A 21393-nucleotide genomic window follows, 5' to 3' on the forward strand; every position below is an offset into this window, starting at 1 on the left:
TTTTCTGCCTCAGTTATTCTGCTATTGATTCCTTCTAGTGCATTTTTCATTTCAGTTATTGTGTTGTTCACCTCTGTTTTTTATTTCTTCCTGGTCTTTGTTAAAGTTTCTTGCATCTTCTCAATCCTTGCCTCCATTCTTTTCCTGAGACCCTGGATCATCTTCACTGTCATTATTCTGAATTCTTTTTTTTTTAATTGCCTATCTCCACTTCACTTAGTTGTTTTTCTGGATTTTATCTTATTTTTTTTTTTTATCTGGGGCATATTCCTCTGTAATTTCATTTTTTTTCCCCTAATTTGTTATGATGTAGTTTCTGTTCCAAGGCTGCAGGATTATAGTTCTTACTTCTGCTGTCTGCCCTCTAGAGGATGAGGCTGTCTAAGAGGCTTGTGCAAGCTTCTTGATGGGAGGGATTGTTGGTAGGTGGAGCTCAGTCTTATCCCTCTTGTGGGCAGGGCAGTGCTCAATAAAATTTTTATCTACTTGCTTGATGATGTGTTCTCACCATGTTAGTTGTTTAACCTGAGGTGACCCAGCACTGAAGCCTAAGCTCTGGTCGGGCTAATAGTGTCCTCTGGGAGGGCCCAAGTCAATGAGTATGTTTCTGAACTACTGCTGCCAGTGTCTTTGTCCCCACAGTGAGCCACAGCTCCCCTACCTCTGTAAGAGGCCCTCAAGTGCTAGCAGATAGGCCTGGCCCCATCTCTTATGGGATAATTGCTTTTTTCCCTTGAGTCCTCATACACATGAGACTTTATGTATTTTCCAAGAGTGGAGTTTCTGTTTCCCCAAGTCCTGTGGAAATCCTGCAATCAAACCCTTCTGGCCTTCAAAACCAGATTCTCTGGGCACTCCACCTGTTGCTGGACTCCTAGGCTGGGAAGCCTGACATGGCGCTCAGAACTTTCACTTCTGTGGGATAGTTTCTGTGGTATAATAATTTTCTGGTTTGTGGGTGGCCCATCTGGTGGGTATGGGAATTGCTTTTATCATGATAGTACCCCTCTTACCAGGTTTTTGTGGCTTCTTTTTTGTTTTTGGATGCAGGGTATTTTTTTGGGGGGGGGGTAGGTTCCAGCATTTTTGGCTACTGGTTGTTCAGCAGTTGTGATTTTGGTGCTTTTGTAAGAAGAGAGTGGGCTCACATCCCTCTACCCCATCATCTTGAGACCAATCCTCTTAAAGAGTCTGGGAAGAGTATTTGTGGCTGCAGGTTTTCCCCGTTTCATCAGTTTAAATGTATTGTGCCACTTCCCTCTAGTCTGCAGAATTTCTGCTAAGAAATCAAGTTGATAATCTTCTAGGAGTTCCTTTGTATGTTATTTGCTGCTTGTAATACTTTTTCTTTGCTTTTACTTTTTGCCAGTTTGATTACTGTGTGTCTTGGGGTGTTCCTCCTTGGGTTTATCTGGCTTGGGACTCTCTATGCTTCCTATACTTGGGTGACTGTTTCCCACATTATGGAAAATTTCAGCTACTGCCTCTTCAGATATTTTTTCTGGTCCTCTCTCTCTCTCTTTCTTTTCCTATGATTCCTAAAATTTGAATGTTGGTGCATGTAACATTGTCCCAAAGGTCCCTTAAAATGTCTTCATCTCTTTTCATCCTTTTCTCTTTATTTTGTTCTGCAGCAGTAATTTCCACTATTCTGTCTTCTGGCTCGCCTGTCCATTCTTCTGCCTCACTTATTTTGCTATTGATTCCTTCCAGTGTATTGTATTCCTTCCTTCCGGTTTTGTGTTGCTTGACTCTGTGTGCTCTTTATATCTTCTTTGTCAAACATGTCTTATATCTGTGCCTCCAGTCTTTTTTCCAAAACCTTGGATCTTCTTCACTATCATTACTCTGAATTCCTTTTCACTGCTGGTATATTGCCTATTTCCACTTCACTTAGTTGTTCTGGGGTTTTATCTTGTTCCTTCTTCTGGGACATATTACTCTGCTGTCTCATTTCATTTAACTTTCTCCGTTTGCAGTCTCTCTCCCACAGGCTGCAGGATTGTATTTCCTTTTGCTTCTTATGTTTGCTCCCAGTGGGTGAAGCTGATCTAAGGGTCTTCTGCAGGCTTCCTGGTGGGATGGACTCATGCTTGCCCACTGGTGGATGGAGCTCGGTCATGTCCCTCTGATGGGCAGGGCTGTGTTAAGGAGTTCATTTAGAGGTGGTTGTGGACTCAGGAATATTTTAGGCAGCCTGTTTTCTGATGGGTGGGGCTGTGGTACTGCTCTGTTGGTTGCTTGGCCTGAGGCACTCCAGTACTGAGGATGCTTTTTGTCACCAGATTTTGCTGTCAAAATGGCAGCCAGCAGGAGGGTTCACACTTATGAATGTTCCCTAGTATGATTTCCACCTGTGTCCTTGTCCCCACAGTGAGTCATAGCTGCTCCTGCCCCCTGTGAGACCCTCCAAGACCAGCAGATAGGTCTGGCCCAGGCTCCTCTGAAGTCAATGCTTTTCTTCCAGTTCCTAGTGTGCATGAAACCTGGTATGCACCCTCCAAGACTGGAGTTCCAGTCCTGTGTAATTCCTGTGATCAACCCCACTGGCCTGGGGGATCCTCTTCCCAATGCCAGACCCCTAGACTGGAAGAACCTGATGTGGGGCACAGAATTCTTGTTCCTTTGAGGAGAACCTCTGTGATATAGTTATTTTCCAGTTTGTGGGTTGGCCTCCTGGCTGGTATGGGATTTGATTGTATCATAAATGTGTTCCTCCCACCTCTCATTGTGGCTTCTTTGTCTGTGAATGTAGTATATCTCTTTTTGGTAGGTTCCAGTATTTTTTCTTTTTTTTGATGATTATTCAGCAATTAGTTGTGATTTTGATGTTTATACGAGAGGAGGTGATCTCTTTTACCCTGCCATCTTGTCTTTAACCTCTGCTTCTTGTTGCACTAGTTCCCAGAGAGGATGCTGGGCCTGGAAAAGGGCCTTTATTGAACCAAATAAGGAGTTGGGAAGATGGTTATTGGTGCCATTGTTTTCTTTCTTTTTCTGGTATGTATATCCAATAAAGAGCCTTAAAAATGCATCTGTTCCTAAGACATATAATGTAATCATCCTACTTTTATGGGATCAGAAGGGTTGGGGAATGCTGTTCTTCATCCCATTGACTCTCTAGCTCAGTTTGCAAACTAGTAGAACATAAGTGTCACGTAGTTAACAAGTATGCTTTATTTGTCCTATTCGTGTGTTTATATAGCTGTAACTCCAGAAGAGCAAAATTAGAACCACCAGATTAGTAAAATCGTATTTAGTAAGCATTTATTGTGCATACAAGAGCAGTTTGTGAAGCTGGGTCTCTCCAACAAAGGAATGAGAAGAGACACAGAGGTATGTTATAGGACAATTTACAAAGTGAAATGCAGAGGCTGCTTATGATTTACAATGATTTGTTATATAGCTTAGAGTTTTCTGCCAGTTGTGGGTGATAGTCTAAGTTTCATTTATCCTCTTCAGGGTAAAGAGTCTGCCTGTAATGCGGGAGACCCAGGTTCAATCTCTGGGTCAGGAAGATCCCCTGGAGAAGGAAATGGCAACCCACTCCAGTATTCCTGCCTGGGAAATCCCATGGACTGGAGCCTGCCAGTCCAAGGAGTCTCAAAGTGTCGGGCACAACTGAGTGACTAATACTTCACTATATTCTTCAGAGACTTTATAAGAAGTGGTCTAGGTTGTTTTTACCTATTGTCTAGAATAAGATTAATGTTTTTCTTCTGCTCAGGAAATTTACAAGTTTGCTTTCCATTTTGTATTTTACTTTGTATCTGTCTACCTACAATTATTGTTTATTTGTTTATTGACCCATGTAACTGCCATCTCAACCGATAGAGAACGTTTCCATTATCCCAAGAAGTTCCCACATGTCACCTCCCAACTAAACTGAGTTAAACCCCATTTTTCCAAGGCAAGAACTGTCCTGACATCTACATCACAGCTTAGTTTGCTGTCTCTGAGCTTCATGTAAATGGATTGCAGATACTATTTTTCCTGACTTCTTTCACTCATCATCATGTTTATCATCCATGTTGTTGCATGTATCAGTACTTTGATTCACTTAATTGTTAAGGACTATTCCATTGTATGAATAACTGCAATTTATTTGTTTACTTGATGATAAACATTTGGATTGTTTCCAGTTTGGGCTATTTTCAATCAAGTTTCTATACAACATTCTATGCAAGTCTTTAAAAAAAATTGAACCTCCATACTATTTTCCATAGTGACTGCACCAATTTGCATTCTCACCAAGAGAGTATAAGTGTTCCCTGCTTTCCACACCTTCTCTAGCATTTGTTGTTTGTGACTTTTGATGATGGCCATTCTGACAAGGGTAAGGTGATAGCTCACTGTAGATCTGATTTGCATTGCTTCAATAATTAGTGATGTTAAACATCACTTCATGTGCTCTTTGGCCATCTGTATGTCTTCTTCGGAGAAATATCTATTTAGATCTTCTCCCCATTTTTAAATTGGGCTTTTTTAAAAAAATTATTTTTTCAATTGAAGGATAATTGCTTTACAGGATTTGTTGTTTTCTGTCATACCTCAACATAAGTCAGCCATAGGTATACATATATCCCCTCCCTCCCATATCCCTCCGCATCCCACCCTTCTAGATTGACACAGAGACCCTGTTTGAATTTCCTGAGCTCATTTCCTGAGCCATTATATACGGTAATATAAGTTTCCATGTTACTCTTTCCACGCACGTCACCCTCTCCTCCCCTCTCCCCATGTCAATGTCTATTCTCTATGTCTGTTTCTCCACTCCTGCCTTGTAAATAAATTCTTCTAGATTCTGTATATATGTATTTATCTTTCTGTTTCTGGCTTACTTCACTCTGTATAATAGACTCTAGGTTCATCCACCTCATTAGAACTGACTCAAATGTGTTTCTTTTTATGGCTGAGTCTTGAGAAATCTGTATGCAGGCCAGGAAGCAACAGTTAGAACTGGACATGGAACAACAGACTGGTTCCAAATAGGAAAAGGAGTATGTCAAGGCTGTATATTGTCACCCTGCTTATTTAACTTTTATGCAGAGTACATCATGAGAAATGCTGGACTGGAAGAAACACAAGCTGGAATCAAGATTGCCGGGAGAAATATCAATAACCTCAGATACGCAGATGATACCACCCTTATGGCAGAAAGTGAAAGGAACTAAAAAGCCTCTTGATGAAAGTAAAAGAGGAGAGTGAAGAAGTCGGCTTGAAGCTCAACATTCAGAAAATGAAGATCATGGCATTCGGTCCCATCACTTCATGGGAAATAGATGGGGAAACAATGGAAACAGTGACAGACTTTATTTTCTTGGGCTCCAAAATCACTGCAGATGGTGATTGCAGCCATGAAATTAAAAGATGTTTACTTCTTGGAAGACAAGTTATGACCAACAGAGATAGCATATTGAAAAGCAGAGACATTACTTTGTCCACAAAGGTCTGTCTACTCAAGGCTATGGTTTTTCCAGTAGTCATGTAAGGATGTGAGAGTTGGACTGTGAAGAAGGCTGAGTGCTGAAGAATTGATGCTTTTGAACTGTGGTGTTGGAGAAGACTCTTGAGAGTCCCTTGGACTGCAAGGAGATCCAACCAGTCCATTCTGAAGGAGATCAGCCCTGGGAGTTCTTTGGAAGAACTGATGCTAAAGCTGAAACTCCAGTACTTTGGCCACCTCATGCGAAGAGTTGACTCATTGGAAAAGACCCTGATGCTGGGAGGGATTGTGGGCAGGAGGAGAAGGGGATGACAGAGGATGAGATGGCTGGATGGCATCACTGACTCAATGGACGTGAGTCTGAGTGAACTCCGGGAGATGGTGATGGACAGGGAGGCCTGGCGTGCTGCGATTCATGGGGTCGCAAAGAGTTGGACACGACTGAGCGACTGAACTGAACTGAACTGAATATTCCATTGTGTATATGTACCACAAATTCTTTATCCATTCATCTGTCAATGGACATCTAGGTTGCTTCCAAGTTCTAGCTATTGTAAATAGTGCTGAAGTGAACAATGGGATACATGTGTCCTTTTCAATTTTGGTTTCCTCAGGGTATATGCCTAAGAGTGGGATTGCTGGGTAGTTTTATTCCTAGTTTTTTAAGGAATCTCCATACCATCTTCCATAATGCTGTATCAATTTACGTTCCCACCAACAGTGCAAGAGCGTTCCTTTTTCTCCACACCCTCTCCAGCATTTGTTGTTTGTAGACTTTTTGATGATGACCATTCTGACTGGTGTGAGGTGATATCTTACTGTAGTTTTGACTTGCATTTCTCTAATGATGAGTGATGTTGAACATCTTTTCATATGTTTGTTAGCCACCTGTATGTCTCCTTTGGAGAAATGTCTATTTAGGTCTTTAACTTTTTGTTTGGGCTGTTTGTTTTTCTGGTATTTAGTTGTATGAGCTGCTTGTATATTTTGGAAGTTAATCCTTTGTCAGTTCTTTCATTTGCTATTATTTTCTCCCATTCTGAGGGTTGTCTTTTCACCTTGCTTATAGTTTCCTTTGCTGTGCAAAAGCTTTTAAGTTTAACCAGATCCCACTTGTTTACTTTTGTTTTTATTTCCATTACTCTAAGAGGTGGGTCATAGAGGATCTTGTTTTGATTTATGTCATTGAGTGTTCTGCCTATGCCTTCCTCTAAGAATTTTAGAGTTTCTGGTCTTAAATTTAGGTCTTTAATCCATTTTGAGTTTATCTTTGTGTACGGTGTTAAGAAGTGTTCTAATTTCATTCTTTTACATGCAGCCATCCAGTTTTCCCAGCACCATTTATTGAAGAGGCTGTCTTTGCCTCATTGTATATTCTTGCCTCCTTTGTCAAAAATAAGGTACCCATTGTTTGTTTGACACAAAGCTGCATGAGCTTCTTTTATTTTGGGGATTAATCCCTTGTTGGTTGCATTGTTTGTCTATATTTTCTCCCATTCTGTGGATTGTCTTCATTTTGTGGGTGGTTTCCTTTGTTGTGTAAAAACTTGCCAGTTTAATTAGGTCCTACTTCCTTATTTTTGCTCTTATTTATTTATGTTTTTGCTTTGGGAGACCGACCTAAGAAAACATGCTACGATTTACGTCAGATAATGTTTTTCGTATATTCTCTTCTAGGAGTTTTATGGTGTTATGTCTTATACGTAAGTCTGTAAGCCATTTTGAGTTTATTTTGAGTATGGTGGGAGAACATGTTTTAACTTCATTGGTTTATGGTGGTTGTCCATCTTTTTCAACATGACGTGCCTATCTTTCATTCATTGTATAGTCTTTCCTCCTTTGTCAAAGGTTAATAAATTGTAGGTGTGTGAGTTTATTTTGGGGCTCTCTATTCTGTTTCCCCTTCATGGATCACAGTCTTGTTGTGGTGAAGGGGCTTGTGTAACTCAGTGAACCTATGAGTCATGATGTGTGGGGCCACCTATGATGGACAGGTCATAGTGAAGAGTTCTGACAAAACATGGTCCTCTGGAGGAGGGAATGGCAAACCACTTCAGTGTTCTTGCTGTGAGAACCCCATGAACAGTATGAAAAGGCAAAAAGATATGACACTGGAAGAGGAACTCCCTAGGTTGCAAGATGTCCAATATGCTACTGGGAAGAGTAGAGGGCAATTCCTAATAGCTTCAGAAAGAATGAAGTGGCTGGGCCAAAGTGGAAATGATGTTCAGTTGTGGATGTGTCTGCTGGTGACAGTAATGTCTGATGCTGTAAAGAACAATATTCCATAGGAACATGCAATGCTAGGCCCATGAATTAAGGTAAATTGGACATGGTTAGGAGTAGATGGTAGGAGTGAACACTGACATCTTTAGTTCAGTTCAATCGCTCAGTCATGTCGGACTCTTTGCGACCCCATGAATTGCAGCACACTAGGCCTCCCTGTCCATCACCAACTCCCGGAGTTCACTCAAACTCACGTCCATTGAGTTGGTGATGCCATCCAGCCATCTCATCCTCTGTCGCCCCCTTCTCCTCCTGCCCCTAATCCCTCCCAGCATCAGAGTCTTTTCCAATGAGTCAACTCTTCGCATGAGGTGGCCAAAGTATTGGAGTTTCAGCTTTAGCATCAGTCCTTCCAAAGAACACCCAGGGCTGATCTCCTTTAGAATGGACTGGTTGGATCTCCTTGCAGTCCAAGGGACTCTCAAGAGTCTTCTCCAACACCACAGTTCAAAAGCATCAATTCTTCGTCACTCAGCTTCTTCACAGTCCAACTCTCACATCCATACATGACCACTGGAAAAACCATAGCCTTGACTAGACATCTTAGGAATCAGTAAACTAAGATGGATGGGAATGGGTGAATTTAATTCAGATGACCATTAAATCTACTACTGTGGACAAGAATCCCATAGAATAATTGGAGTATCCCTCATAGTCACCAAAAAGGTCCAAAATGCAGTACTTGGGTACAATCTCAAAAATGACAGAATGATTTTGGTTCATTTCCAAGGCAAACACTTCAACATTACAGTAATCCAAGTCTATGCCCCAACCACTGATGCCAAAGAAGCTAATGTTGACCGTTCTATGAAGACCTTCCAGAACTAACACCAAAAAAAATGGATGTCTTTCTCATCATAGGGGACTGGAATGCAAAAGTAAGGGGTCAAGAGATACCTGGAGTAACACACAAGTATGGCCTTGGAGTACAAAATGAAGCAAGGCAAAGGCTAACAGAATTTTGTCAAGAGAACACCCTGGACATAGCGAACACAAGAGATGATGTTACACAGGGAGGTCAACAGATGGTCAATGTTGAAATCATATTGATTACATTCTTTGCAGTTGAAGATGGAGAAACCCACAGTCAGCAAAACCAAGACCTAGAGCTGACTGTGGCTCAGATCATGAGCTCCTTGTTGCAAAATTCAGGCTTAAATTGAAGACAGTAGGGAAAACCACTAGGGCTTCCCCGGTGGAGGTAAAGAACACACCTGCCAAAGCAGGGGACACAGGTTCAATCTCTGGGTGGGGAAGATCCCCTGGAGAAGGAAATGGCAACCCACTCCAGGATTCTTGCCTGGGAAATCTGAGGGAGAGAGGTGCCTGGTGAGCTACAGTCCATGATGGGGTCACAAAAATGTTGGACACAACTTGGCAACTAAACAACAACAATAACAAAGGGAAAACTGCTGAGCCATTCAGGCATGAAAGTGAAAGTGAACTTGTTCAGTCGTGTCTGACTCTTTGCGACCCCGTGGACTGTAGCCCACCAGGTTCCTCTGTCCATGGGATTCTCCAGGCAAGAATACTGGAGTGGGTTTCCGTTTCCTTCTCCAGGGGAATCTTCCCGACCCAGGGATCAGACCCAGCTCTCCCACATTGCAGGCAGATGCTTTAACCTCTGAGCCACCAGGGAAGTCCATATGACCTAAATCAAATATCTCAAAGGAGGAAAGGAAAGATACACCCAACTGAATGTAGAGTTCCAGAGAATAATGCAACAATGCACAGAAATAGAGGGAAAGAATAGAATGAGAAAGACTAGAGATCTCTTCAAGAAAACTGGAGATATGAAGGGAACATTTCACTCAAAGATGAGCACAATACAGGAAAGAAATGTCAAAGACCCAGCAGAAGTAGAAGGGAATAAGAAGAGGTGTCAAGAACACACAAAGAACTATAAAAATAAGATCTTAATGACCCATATAACCACAATGGTGTGATCACTCACCCAGAGCCAGACATTTGGTGTGTGAAGTCAAGTAGGCCTTAGGAAGCATTACTACAAACAAAGCTAGTGGATGTGATAGAATTCTAGCTTAACTATTTCAAATCCTAAAAGATGATGCTGTTAAAGTGCTGTACTCAGTGTGGCCACAGGATTGGAAAATACATTTTCATTCCAATCCTAAGGAAAGGAAATGTCAAAGAATGTTCAAACTACAGTACAATTGTGCTCATTTCCACATGCTAGCACATTTAGGCTAAAAATTATTCAAGACAGGCTCCAGCAGTATGTGAACTAAGAATTTCCAGATGTACAAATTGGGTTTCAAAAAGAAGAGGAACTAGAGATGAAATTGCCAACATTTGCTGGATCATAGAGAAAGCAAGGGAATTCCAGGAAAATATCTACTTCTGCTTCATTGACTATACAAAAGTCATTGACTATGTCGATCATAACAAATTGTGGAAAATTCTTCAAGAAATGAGAATACCAGATAACCTTACCTGCCTCCTGAGAAACCTGTATGTACATCAAAAAGCAGCAGTTAGAACCAGACATGGAACTACAGACTGGTTCCAAACTGGGAAAGGAGTACATCAAGGTTGTATATTGTTACCCTGCTTATTTATCTTAAATTCAGAGTACATCATGCAAAATGCCAGACTGGATGAATCACAAGCTGAAATCAAGATTGCTGGAAGAAATATAAGCAACCTCAAATAGTCAGATGATACCACTCCAATGGCCATTTGTGAAGAGGAAGTAAAGAGCCTCTTGACGATGGTGAAAGAAAATAGCGAAAAAGCTGACTTGAAATTCTGTATTCAAAAAACTAAGATCATGGCATCCGGTCCCTTTCCTTCATGTCAAATAGATGGGGAAAAAAAATGGAAACATTGACAGATTTTATTTTCTTGGGCTCCAAAATCATTGCGGACAGTGACTGCAGCCGTGAATTAGAAGATGCTTGCTCCTTGGAAGCAAAGCTATGACAAACTTAGACAACATATTAAAAAGCAGAGACATCACTTTGCTGACAAAAAGTCTGCATAATCAAAGCTATGGCTTTTCCAGCAGTCATGTACAGATGTGAGAATTGGACTGTAGAGATGGCTGAGGGCTGAAGAATAGATGCTTTCCAGTGCTGGTGCTGGAGAAGACTCTTGAGAGTTCCTTGGGCTGCAAGGAGATCAAACCAATCAATCCTAAAGGAAATCAGCCCTAAATATTCATTGGAAGGACTGATGCTAAAGCTGAAACTCCTGTATTTTGGCCATTTGATGCCCAGGGTCAACTCATTGAAGAGCCTGTTGCTGGGAAAGTGTGAAGCCAAAAGGAGAAGAGGACGGCAGAAGATGAGATGGTTAGATAGCATAACTGTCTCAATGGATGTGTATTTGAGCAATCTCTGGGAGACAGTGGAGGACAGAGGAACCTGGCATGCTACAGTCCATGGGCTGGCTCACAAAGAGTTGAACATGACTTAGTGACTGAACAACAACAATTCTGTTCTGTTGATTTGTGTGTGTGTGTGTGTGTGTGTGTGTGTGTTTTGATTTGTTTTTGTGCCAGTACCATACTGTCTTGATTACCTTAGCTTTGTGGTATTGTCTGAAGTGTGTGGAAGGGCTATGCTTTCAGCTTTGTTCGTTTTCTTCAGGACTTTTGGGAAATTCTGGGTCTTTCGTGGTTCCAATAAATTTTAGGATTATTTGTTCTGGTTCTGTGAAAAATGTCATGGATAATTTGATAGGAATTGCATTAAATCTGTAGATTCCTTTGGGCAGTATTGCTAAACTATATTAATTCTTCCAGTCTAAGAGCATGGGATATTTTTCCTTGAATCATCTTTGATTTCTTCTATCACTGTTTTATGTTTCTGTCTGTGTAAGTCTTTCGCTTCCTTGGTTAGGTTTATTCTTAAGTATTTTATTTTATTTTTTTTGGATGCAGTTTTAAATGCTTCTTAAATTTATCTTTCTGATATTTTGTTGTTAGTGTAAAGAAATGCAACAGATTTACGTATAATAATCTTATGTCATGCTACCTTCATTGACAAGCCTAATAGTTTTTATAGAGTCTTCAGGGTTTTCTATAGAGTCTGTCATGTTATCTGCATATAGTAACAATTTTACCTTTTCCCTTTTGATTTGGACACATTTTATTTCTTTTTATTGTATGATTGCTGTGGCTAGGACTTCCAGTACTGTGTTGAATAGAAGTGGTGAGAGTGGGCATTCTTGTCTTTTCCTAGAATTCAGTGAGAAAACTTTCACCTTTTTGCAATTTAGTATTATGTCAGCTATGAGTTTGCCATAAATGACTTTTATTATGTTGAAGTATGTTCCCTCTATACCCACTTTGGTGCGAGCTTTTTTCATGGACTGATGTTGAACTTTATCAAGTAATCCTCCTGCATCTATTGAGATGATCGTGTGGTTTTGTCTTTTCTTTTGTTGATGTGTTGTATCATGTTAATTTATTTGCATATGTTAAAATATCCTTATGACCCTTGCTATTTGGATATCCAGAGTGGATCAAGATGAATCCAACTTGATCGTGGTGTATGACTCTTTTTGTAAGTTGTTGGAGTCAGTTTGCTGATGTTTTGTTGAGGATTTTGGGGTCTATATTCATCAAAGATATTGGCCTGTAATTTTCCTTTTTGTCTCTGTAGGGTTTTGATATCAGGTTGATGGTGGCTTCATAGTATGACTTTGGGAGTTCTCTTTCCTTTTCAATCTTTTGAAAGAGTTTGAAAAAGATAGGTATAAGTTCTTCTTTGTGTGTTGGGTAGAATTCCCCAGTGAAGCCATCTGGTTATGTTTTCAGGCAGTTTTAAAATTACAGATTATATTTCTCTTCTGGTGATCAATTTGTTGAAATTATGTGTTTTTCTTGATTCAGCTTTGACAGGTTGCATGTTTCTAGAAACTTGTTCATGTCTTCTGGGTTTTCCATTTTGTTGGCACATAATTGTTCAAAATATTTTCTCATGGTATTTCATATTTCTGTAGTATTTGTTGTTTATTTTTCTCCTGTTTTATTTCTTATTTTGTTTATTTGGGTCCTCACAGTGTGAACCTGGACAGAGGTTTGTTGATTTTGGTTCTTGGTTTTATTGATTTTTTCCCTATTTTTTAAACCTCTATTTTATTTATTTCATCTCTGATCTTTATTATTTTCTTCCTTCTGCTGACTTTAGGTTTTATTCATTCTTCTTTTTCTAATTCTTTTAAGTGCTAGGTTAGGTTGTTTATTGAGATTTTTCTTGTTTTCTTGTTTTTTTTTTTTTTTTTTTTTTTTTTTTTTTTTTTTTAAGAAAGGGCTGTATTGCTATGAACTTCTCACTTAGAACTGCTCTTGCTGCCTGCCATATACTTTGTATGGTTGTGTTTTCATTGTTTGGTGCTTTGGTAGCATTAAAAATTTTTTCCTCTTGATTTCATTATTGACATTGGTTTTTCAGTATCTTGTTGCTAGTCTGGTTTTTCAGTATCTTGTTGCTAGTCTTCACGTAATCCAATGTTTTCTTATTTCTCTTTCTGTGGTTGATTTTTAGTTTCATGGCATTGTGGTTGGAAAAGATGCTTAAAATAATTACTATCCTCTTAAATTTGTTACAGCTTGTTTTGTGTCCTAGTATGTCATCTATCCTAGAGAATGTTACATGTGCAATTGAAAAGACTGCAAATCCTGTTTCTTTTGGATGTAGTTTCCTATAGATATTAAGCCTAGCTATTCTATTATGGCAGTTAGAAACGCTGCTGCCATACTGATTTTCTGTCTTGAAGACCTGCCGTTGATGAAAGTGGGATGCCCTACTATCAATGCATTCCCATCAGCTATTTCTATATGTCTGTTCGTATTTTTAAAAATACAATTGTGTGCTCCTATATTGGGTAAATACACATTAATGCGTGTTAGACCCTCCTCTTGTATTGATCCTTTTATCATGCTGTAGTGTCTTCCTTTATGGTCTTTGTTTTAAATTCTATTTTGTCTGATATGAGTATTGATATCCTTACTTTCTTGCTATTTCTATTTGCACTTTCCATCCATTCACTTTAAATCCATGTGTGTCTTTCTCCCTAAAGTGAATCTCCTGTAGGCGGCATATTGTAGCTTCTTGTTTTGTTATCGGATCTGCCACTTTATGTCTGTAATTGGAAAATTTAGTCCTTAGCATTTAAAGTAATTATCAGTAAGTATGTACTTATTGTCATTTTAAAGCCTGTTTTCCAGTTGATTTTGTACTTCTTCTTTGTTCCTTTCTTCTTTTTGCTTTTCCTTTTGTGTTTTTATTAAAAAATTAATTGAAATATAGTTGATTTACAACGTTGTGTTAGTTTCAGGTGTATAGCCATGTGATTCGGTTATACATATACATACATGTATATCACTTTGTCAACAAAGGTCCATACAGTCAAAGCTCTGGTTTCCCAGCCACTGTGGGATTGCCAGTATATTGTTTTCTTTTTTGTTTTTTTTTCAATTTGTCTTTCTGGGAATTCCCTGGTCCAGTGATTAGGACTCCATGCTGGGGACCTAGGTTCAATCCCTCATCAAGGAGCTAAGGTCCTGCAAGTCGTGTAACACGGCTAAATCAATAAATCTGTCTTTCTGTCTGCTGTTCTGATTGGGTGATTTCCATTATTCTCTCTTCTAGATTACTTGTTTGTTCTTCTGCTTTACTTAGTTTGGTATTTTTTGCATTTAGCTCAGTTTCACCTTGCTAATTGAGTGGTCTAATTTTGAGCAGTCTTTATAGTTTCCTGGCTTCCCTGGTGGCTCAGTCAGTAAAGAATCTGCCTGCCTGGTTCATGTTGATGTTTGACAAAAAACAACAAAATTCTGTAAAGCAATCACCCTTCAATTAAAAAAATAAATAACTTAAAAAGAATCTGCCTGAAATGCAGGAGACCCTAGTTCCTTGTCACAGTGACTTGCCTTTCTAACAGCAGTCTTTCTTAACTCCTTCATCACTTGTGATCTTCATTTTGAACTTGAGGTTTGATGGACTGGAGGCCCAGGCATTCCCTCCCAATCAAGTCTCTTGTTTTGTCAGCATGTGTGTCTCCTCAGACAATTAACTTCTGAGTATTAGGCAAGAGCCCTGGAGAAGGCAATGGCACCCCACTCCAATACTCTTGCCTGGAAAATCCCATGGACGGAGGAGCCTGGTAGGCTGCAGTCCAGGGGGTCACGAAGACTCGGACACGACTGAGAGACTTCCCTTTCACTTTTCACTTTCATGCAATGGAGAAGGAAATGGCAACCCACTCCAGTGTTCTTGCCTGGAGAATCCCAGGGATGGGGGAGCCTAGTGGGCTGCCGCCTATGGGGTCACACAGAGTCAGACACGACTAAAATGACTTAGCAGCAGCAGCAGCAGCAGCAGCAGCAGCAGCAGCAGCAGCAGCAGCAGCAGCAGGCAAGAGCCCAGTCTTGGGCCCTGGAAGGGGTTTACCTTCCTGCAATAGTTGACCACTGAACAACAGTCCTTGAAGTGGAAAATCTGAGTATAACTTTACAGATGTCCCTCTGTGTCCATGGCTCTGTATTGGCAGAGTCAACCAACTGTGGATTATGCAGCTCTGTAGTCTGTATTTATTGGAAAAAAAATCTGCCTATCTGCTCAGTCCAAATCTGAGTTGTTCAAGGGTCAACTGTAAGTTGAATTTGAAGATCAATTTGGGGAAGTTTGATAGCTTAACATTATTGGATCTTCTGATTCATGAATGTGGTATGTATTTCTATTAGTATTAGTCTCCTTTCATTTCTTTCTTTTGGTGGGGAGATCTAATTATCTTTATTCAACAACTCAGGAGTCAGACAGCATCCAATCTAGTAAATAGAGGGATGCTCGAGGAGTTGCTTAAAAAGGAAGGTTTTTATAGGTAGAAGGAAAGTAGGGAAGTAGGTATGAGCAAAAGAAAAGAAAGGGTTTTTTTTTTTTTTTTTAAGCCAAGCCATCTTCGCTTGGAGGGAAGGAAACAGAAGAGGTCTTTATCATGTTCAGTTCAGTTCAGTTCATTACAGTCGCTCAGTTGTGTCTGACTTTTTGTGACCCCGTGATTCACAGCACGCCAGGCCTCCCTGTCCATCACCAACTCCCGGAGTTCATTCAAACTCACGTCCATTGAGTCAGTGATGCCATCCAGCCATCTCATCCTCTGTCGTCCCCTTCTCCTCCTGCCCCCAATCCCTCCCAGCATCAAGGTCTTTTCCAATGAGTCAGTACTTCGCATGAGGTGGCCAAAGTACTGGAGTTTCAGCTTTAGCATCAGTCCTTCCAATGAACATCCAGGGCTGATCTCCTTCAGAATGGACTGGTTGGATCTCCTTGCAGTCCAAGGGACTCTCAAGAGTCTTCTCCAACACCACAGTTCAAAAGCATCAATTCTTCATCACTCAGCTTTCTTCACAGTCCAAGTCTCACACCCATACATGACCACTGGAAAAACCATAGCCTTGACTAGACGGATCTTTGTTGGCAAAATAACGTCTCTCCTTTTGAATATGCTTTATCTAGGTTGGTCATAACTTTCCTTCCAAGGAGTAAGCGTCTTTTAATTTCATGGCTGCAGTCACCATCTTCAGTGATTTTGGAGCCCCCCAAAATAAAGTCAGCCACTGTTTCCCCATCTATTTCCCATGAAGTGATGGGACCAGTAGACTACTGAAATTTCAGGTTACATATTTAAAATTCACTTTCCCAGCTCTTTTATGCCCAGTGAAGTCATGGCTCATGGTCTCAAGAAGCACCTGAAGTGTGTAACAGCTCCAAAGCATTGGATGCCGGATAAACTGACTGGTGTGTTTGCTTCTCATCCATTTATTGGTCCCCATGAGCTAAGGGAATGTCTCCTCCTAATGATTTTCCTAAGGAACAGACTTAAGTATGCTTTGACAGGAGATGAAATAAAGATTTGTATGCAGTGTTTCATTTAGATTGATGGCAAGGTCTGCACTGATATAAACTACTCTGCTGGATTTATGGATATCATTAGCATTGACAAGACTGGAGAGAGTTGTCATCTTTTGCTGTTCATTGCATTACACCAAAAGAGGCCAGGTATAAGTTGCACAAAGTGAGAAAGATCTTTGTGGGACAAAAGGAATTCTGCATCTGATGACCCATGATGTTTGCACCATCGGCCACCTTGAGTCCCTCATCACGGTGAATGACGCCATTCAAATTGATCTGGTGACTGGCAAGATTACTGATTTCATCTAATTTGACACTGGGAACCTGTGCATGGTTTCTGGAGGTGCTAACCTGGAAAGAATTGATATGATCACCAACTGCAAGAGACACCTTGATTCTTTTGTAGCTCATGAGAAAGATGCCAGTGGCAAGAACTTTGACACCGGATTTTCCAACATTTTCATTATTGGCAAAGGCAACACCGTGGATCTCTCTTCTCCACGGAAAGCGTGTCCACCTTACCATTGCTCAGGAGAGAGACAAGAGACTCATAGCCAAACAGCAGTGGATAAAATGACCTCTAGGTGACATGATTGGAAAAGTCTGTACTTAATTAAAGATACTGCCGCACAAAAACAATAAAATTTCATACCCCTAGGAGATGTTGAAACTGCAATGAGATTGTGGTTTGATGTTCTGGGAGCAAATCACTCCATTTTGTATTTATTTTATTTTTGAAATTTTATTAATTTTTTAACTGGTGGAAAATTGCTTTACAATTTTGTGTTGGTTTCTGCTGTACAACAGTGAGAATCAGTTATAATTATATACACACACAGACACACACGCACACACACACACACGTATCCCTTAGTTCATGAACCTCCCTTACTCCCTTCCCCCCTTCCCACCCCTGTAGGTCATCACAGAGTGCCAGGCTGGGCTCCCTGTGTTATTTAGCAACTACCCACTAACTATTTCACCTGTGATAGTGTCAACGCTACTTTTTCATTTTGTCCCACCCTTACCTTCTCCGACTGCATCCACAAGTCTGTTCTTTACCAGATTCATCAGTATCATTTTCTAGATTCCATATATATGCATGCTGCTGCTGCTGCTAAGTCACTTCAGTCGTGTCCGACTCTGTGTGACCCCATAGATGGCAGCCCACCTGGCTTCCCCGTCCCTGGGATTCTCCAGGCAAGAATGCTGGAGTGGGTTGCTATTTCCTTCAATGCATGAAAGTGAAAAGTGAAAGTGAAGTCGCTCAGTCGTGTCCGACTCTTTGAGACCCTATGGACTGCAGCCCACCAGGCTCCTCCGTCCATGGGATTTTCCAGGCAAGAGTACTGGAGTGGGGTGCCATCACCTTCATATGCATTAATATACTATAGTTGTTTTTCTCTTTCTGACTTACATTACTCTGTGTAATAGGCTCTAGGTGCATCTACCTTACCACAAATGACTCAGATTTGTTCCTTTTGTGCTCGAGTAATATTCTCTGGTACATTTATACGTACTGCTGCTGCTGCTAAGTCACTTCAGTCATGTCTGACTCTGTGCGACCCCATAGACGGCAGCCCACCGGGCTCCACCATCCCTGGGATTCTCCAGGCAAGAACACTGGAGTGGGTTGCCATTTCCTTCTCCAATGCATGAAAGTGAAGAGTGAAAGTGAAGTCGCTCAGTCGTGTCCGACTCTTAGCGACCCCATGGACTGCAGCCCACCAGGCTCCTCTGTCCATTGGATTTTCCAGGCAAGAGTACTGGGGTGGGGTGCCGTTGCCTTATACATACTACAACTTCTTTATCCATTCATTTGTCAATGGACATCTAGGTTGCTTCCATGTCCTGGCCACTGTAAATATTGCTGCAATGAGCACTGGGGTACATGAGTCTTTTATAATTATGTTTTTTTCAGAGTATATGCTCAATAGTGGGATTGATGGTCATGTGGTAGTATTATTCCTAGTTTTTAAAAGGAATCTCCATACTGTTTTCCCTAATGATTGTATCAGTTTGCATTCCCACTAACAGGGTCCCTTTTCTCCACATCCTTTCCAGGATTTATTGTTTGTAGATTTCTTGATGATGGCTTTTCTAACTGGTGTAAGATGATATCTCATCATAGATTTAATTATTAGTGTTAATCTTTTCACGTTACTGGCCATCTGTATGTCTTCTTTGGAGAAATGTCTGTTTAGGTCTTCTGCCCATTTTTTGATTGGGCTGTTTGTGTTTCTTATATTGCATGAGCTGCTTATATATTTTGGAGATTAACCTTTTGTCAGTTGCTTTGTTTGCAATTATTTTCTCCTATTCTGAGTGTTGTCTTTTCATCTTATTTAGTTTCCTTTGGTGTGTAAAAGCTTTTAAGTTTAACTAAGTCCTATCTATTTATTTTTGTTTTTATTTCCATTATTCTAGGTATGTCATAGAGAATCCTGCTACAGTTTATGTCAAATGGTATACTGCCCATGGTTTTCTCTAAGAGCTTTATAGTTTCCAGCCTTACATTTAAGTTTTTAATCCATTTTGAGTTTATTTTTGTGTATGGAATTAGGAAGTGTTCTAATTTCATTAAAAAAACCAACACATAGTGTTCAGTTTTCCCATCACCACTTGTTGAAGAGGCTGCCTTTTCTGCATTGTATATTCTTGCCTCCTTTGTCAAAGATAAGGTGCCCATATTTCTCCTTTCACACCAGTGCCATACTGTTTTGACGACTGTAGCTTTGTAGTATAATTTGAAGTCAGGGAGTTTGTTTCCATCTTTCTTTCTCAAGATTGCTTTGGCTACTCAGGGTCTTTGTATTTCCATACAAATTATGAATTTTTTTTGTTCTAGTTCTGTGAAAAATGCCACTGGTGATTTGACAGGGATTGCTCTCACTCCAGTGTTCTTGCCTGGAGAATCCCAGGAACAGGGGAGCCTGGTGGGCTGCTGTCTATGGGGTCACATAGCATCAGACACGACTGAAGTGACTTAGCAGCAGCGGCAGCACTGAATCTGTAGATTGTTATGGGAAGCATAGTAATTTTGACAGTATTGATTTTTCTAATCTAAGAATATGGTATCTCTCTCTTTGTGTTGTCTTTGATTTTTTTTTTCATCAGTGTATTATAGTTTTCTGTGTACAAGTCTTTTGTCTCTTTAAGTAGGTTTATTCCTAGGTATTTTGTTCTTTTGTTGAAATGGTAAACAGGATTGTCCCCTTAATTTATCTTTCTAATATTTTTATTGTTAGTGTATAGGAATGTAAAGGATTTCTATATTTTCTTCTTAACAATGTCAGTTATATCTTAAAAAAAATCAGTGTGCCTCTAGTTTTAATGTATGAAAGAAGGTCTCCTTTAATTTCTGTTAGCAGGGTTTTATAATTTTCAGTGTGACAGTCTTTAGTGTCTTTTGTTAGATGTGTTTCTATGTATCTAATGTTTTTTCATGCTATTATAAATTAAAAATTTTATATTCCAATTTTTATTGCTAGTATATAAAATGCAATTATTAATATTTCTGTTTTTGACCTTGTATCTGTGAGTTTGAGAAATTTGTTTTTTAATATTAGTAGTTTTTTGTAGACTCTTTAGGATTATCTATGCAGACCATCACATTTTCTATGAACAAAGGCAGTTTTATTGACTTCCTTCCAATGCTTTTGCCTTTTATTCATTTTGCATGCTTTCAAAGAATCCCCAGCATAATGTTCAGTAGAAGTTGTGAGCGTGGCATTCAGTATATCACTACTTAGTATGAGGCGAACTGTAGCTTTTCATAAGCAACAGTTATCAAACTGAAGAAATTCATTTTTATTTCTAGTGTGCTGAGAATTTAGGTCATGAATTGATGTTAAGTTTTGTCATTTTTTCCCTGTGCATCTATTAAAATAATTATATATGATTTTACTCATTTATTTCATTAACAGGATGAATTATAGATTCACTTTTGAATCAACATTCAAAAACTTGCATTTCTTAGACTCTACCTGGCCATGATTTACAGTCACTTTTATGTGTTGCCAGGATTCTATGTATTGATCTTCTATTGAGGACTTTTTGCTTCTGCATATGTGTGCATGCATGCATGCGTGTGTGTGTGCTCAGTGACTCAGTCATGTCTGACTCTGTGACCCATGGACGGTAGCCCGCCAAGATCCCCTGTCCCTGCGAATTTCCTCTCCAAAAAGAACACTGGTGTGGGTTGCCATTTCCTTCTCTAGGACATGTTCCCAACCCAGGGATTGAGCCCATGCCTCTTCTGTCTCCTGCATTGGAAGGTGGATTCTTTGTCACTGAGCCGACTGATAAGCGAGGAAGCCCACTAGGTCTGTAAGATTGATAGCTTTCGTACTTACATATTTGATAGGTCGTACCAGTGAAATCTATGTCTTTGCATTGATCACTGAGGAAGGCTTTCTTATCTCTCCTTGCTATTCTTTGGAATAGAATGGAAAAGACTAGAGACTCTTCAAGAAAATCAGAGATACCAAGGGAGTATTTCATGTGAAGATGGGAACAATAAAGGACAGAAACGGTATGGACCTAACAGAAGCAGAAGATACTAAGAAGACGTGACACCAAAACACAGAAGAACTATAGAAAAAAGATCTCCATGACCCAGATAACCACGATGGTGTGGTCACTCACCTAAGCCAGACATCCTGGAATACGAAGTTACGTTGGCCTAAGAAGCATCACTATGAACAAAGCTAGTGGAGGTGATGGAATTCCAGTGGAGCTATTTCAAATCCTGAAAGATGATGCTGTGAAAGTGCTGCA

General features: G+C 40.1%; 1 pseudogene; it reads left to right on the top strand.

Annotated features, from left to right (window-relative positions):
* Window positions 1–16427: 16427 nt before the first annotated feature.
* LOC138440622 (small ribosomal subunit protein eS4, X isoform-like) lies at window positions 16428–17191 on the top strand (annotated as a pseudogene).
* Window positions 17192–21393: the final 4202 nt, after the last annotated feature.

Source organism: Ovis canadensis, chromosome 5 (assembly GCF_042477335.2).
Source record: "Ovis canadensis isolate MfBH-ARS-UI-01 breed Bighorn chromosome 5, ARS-UI_OviCan_v2, whole genome shotgun sequence".
Taxonomy (NCBI): Eukaryota; Metazoa; Chordata; class Mammalia; order Artiodactyla; family Bovidae; genus Ovis; species Ovis canadensis.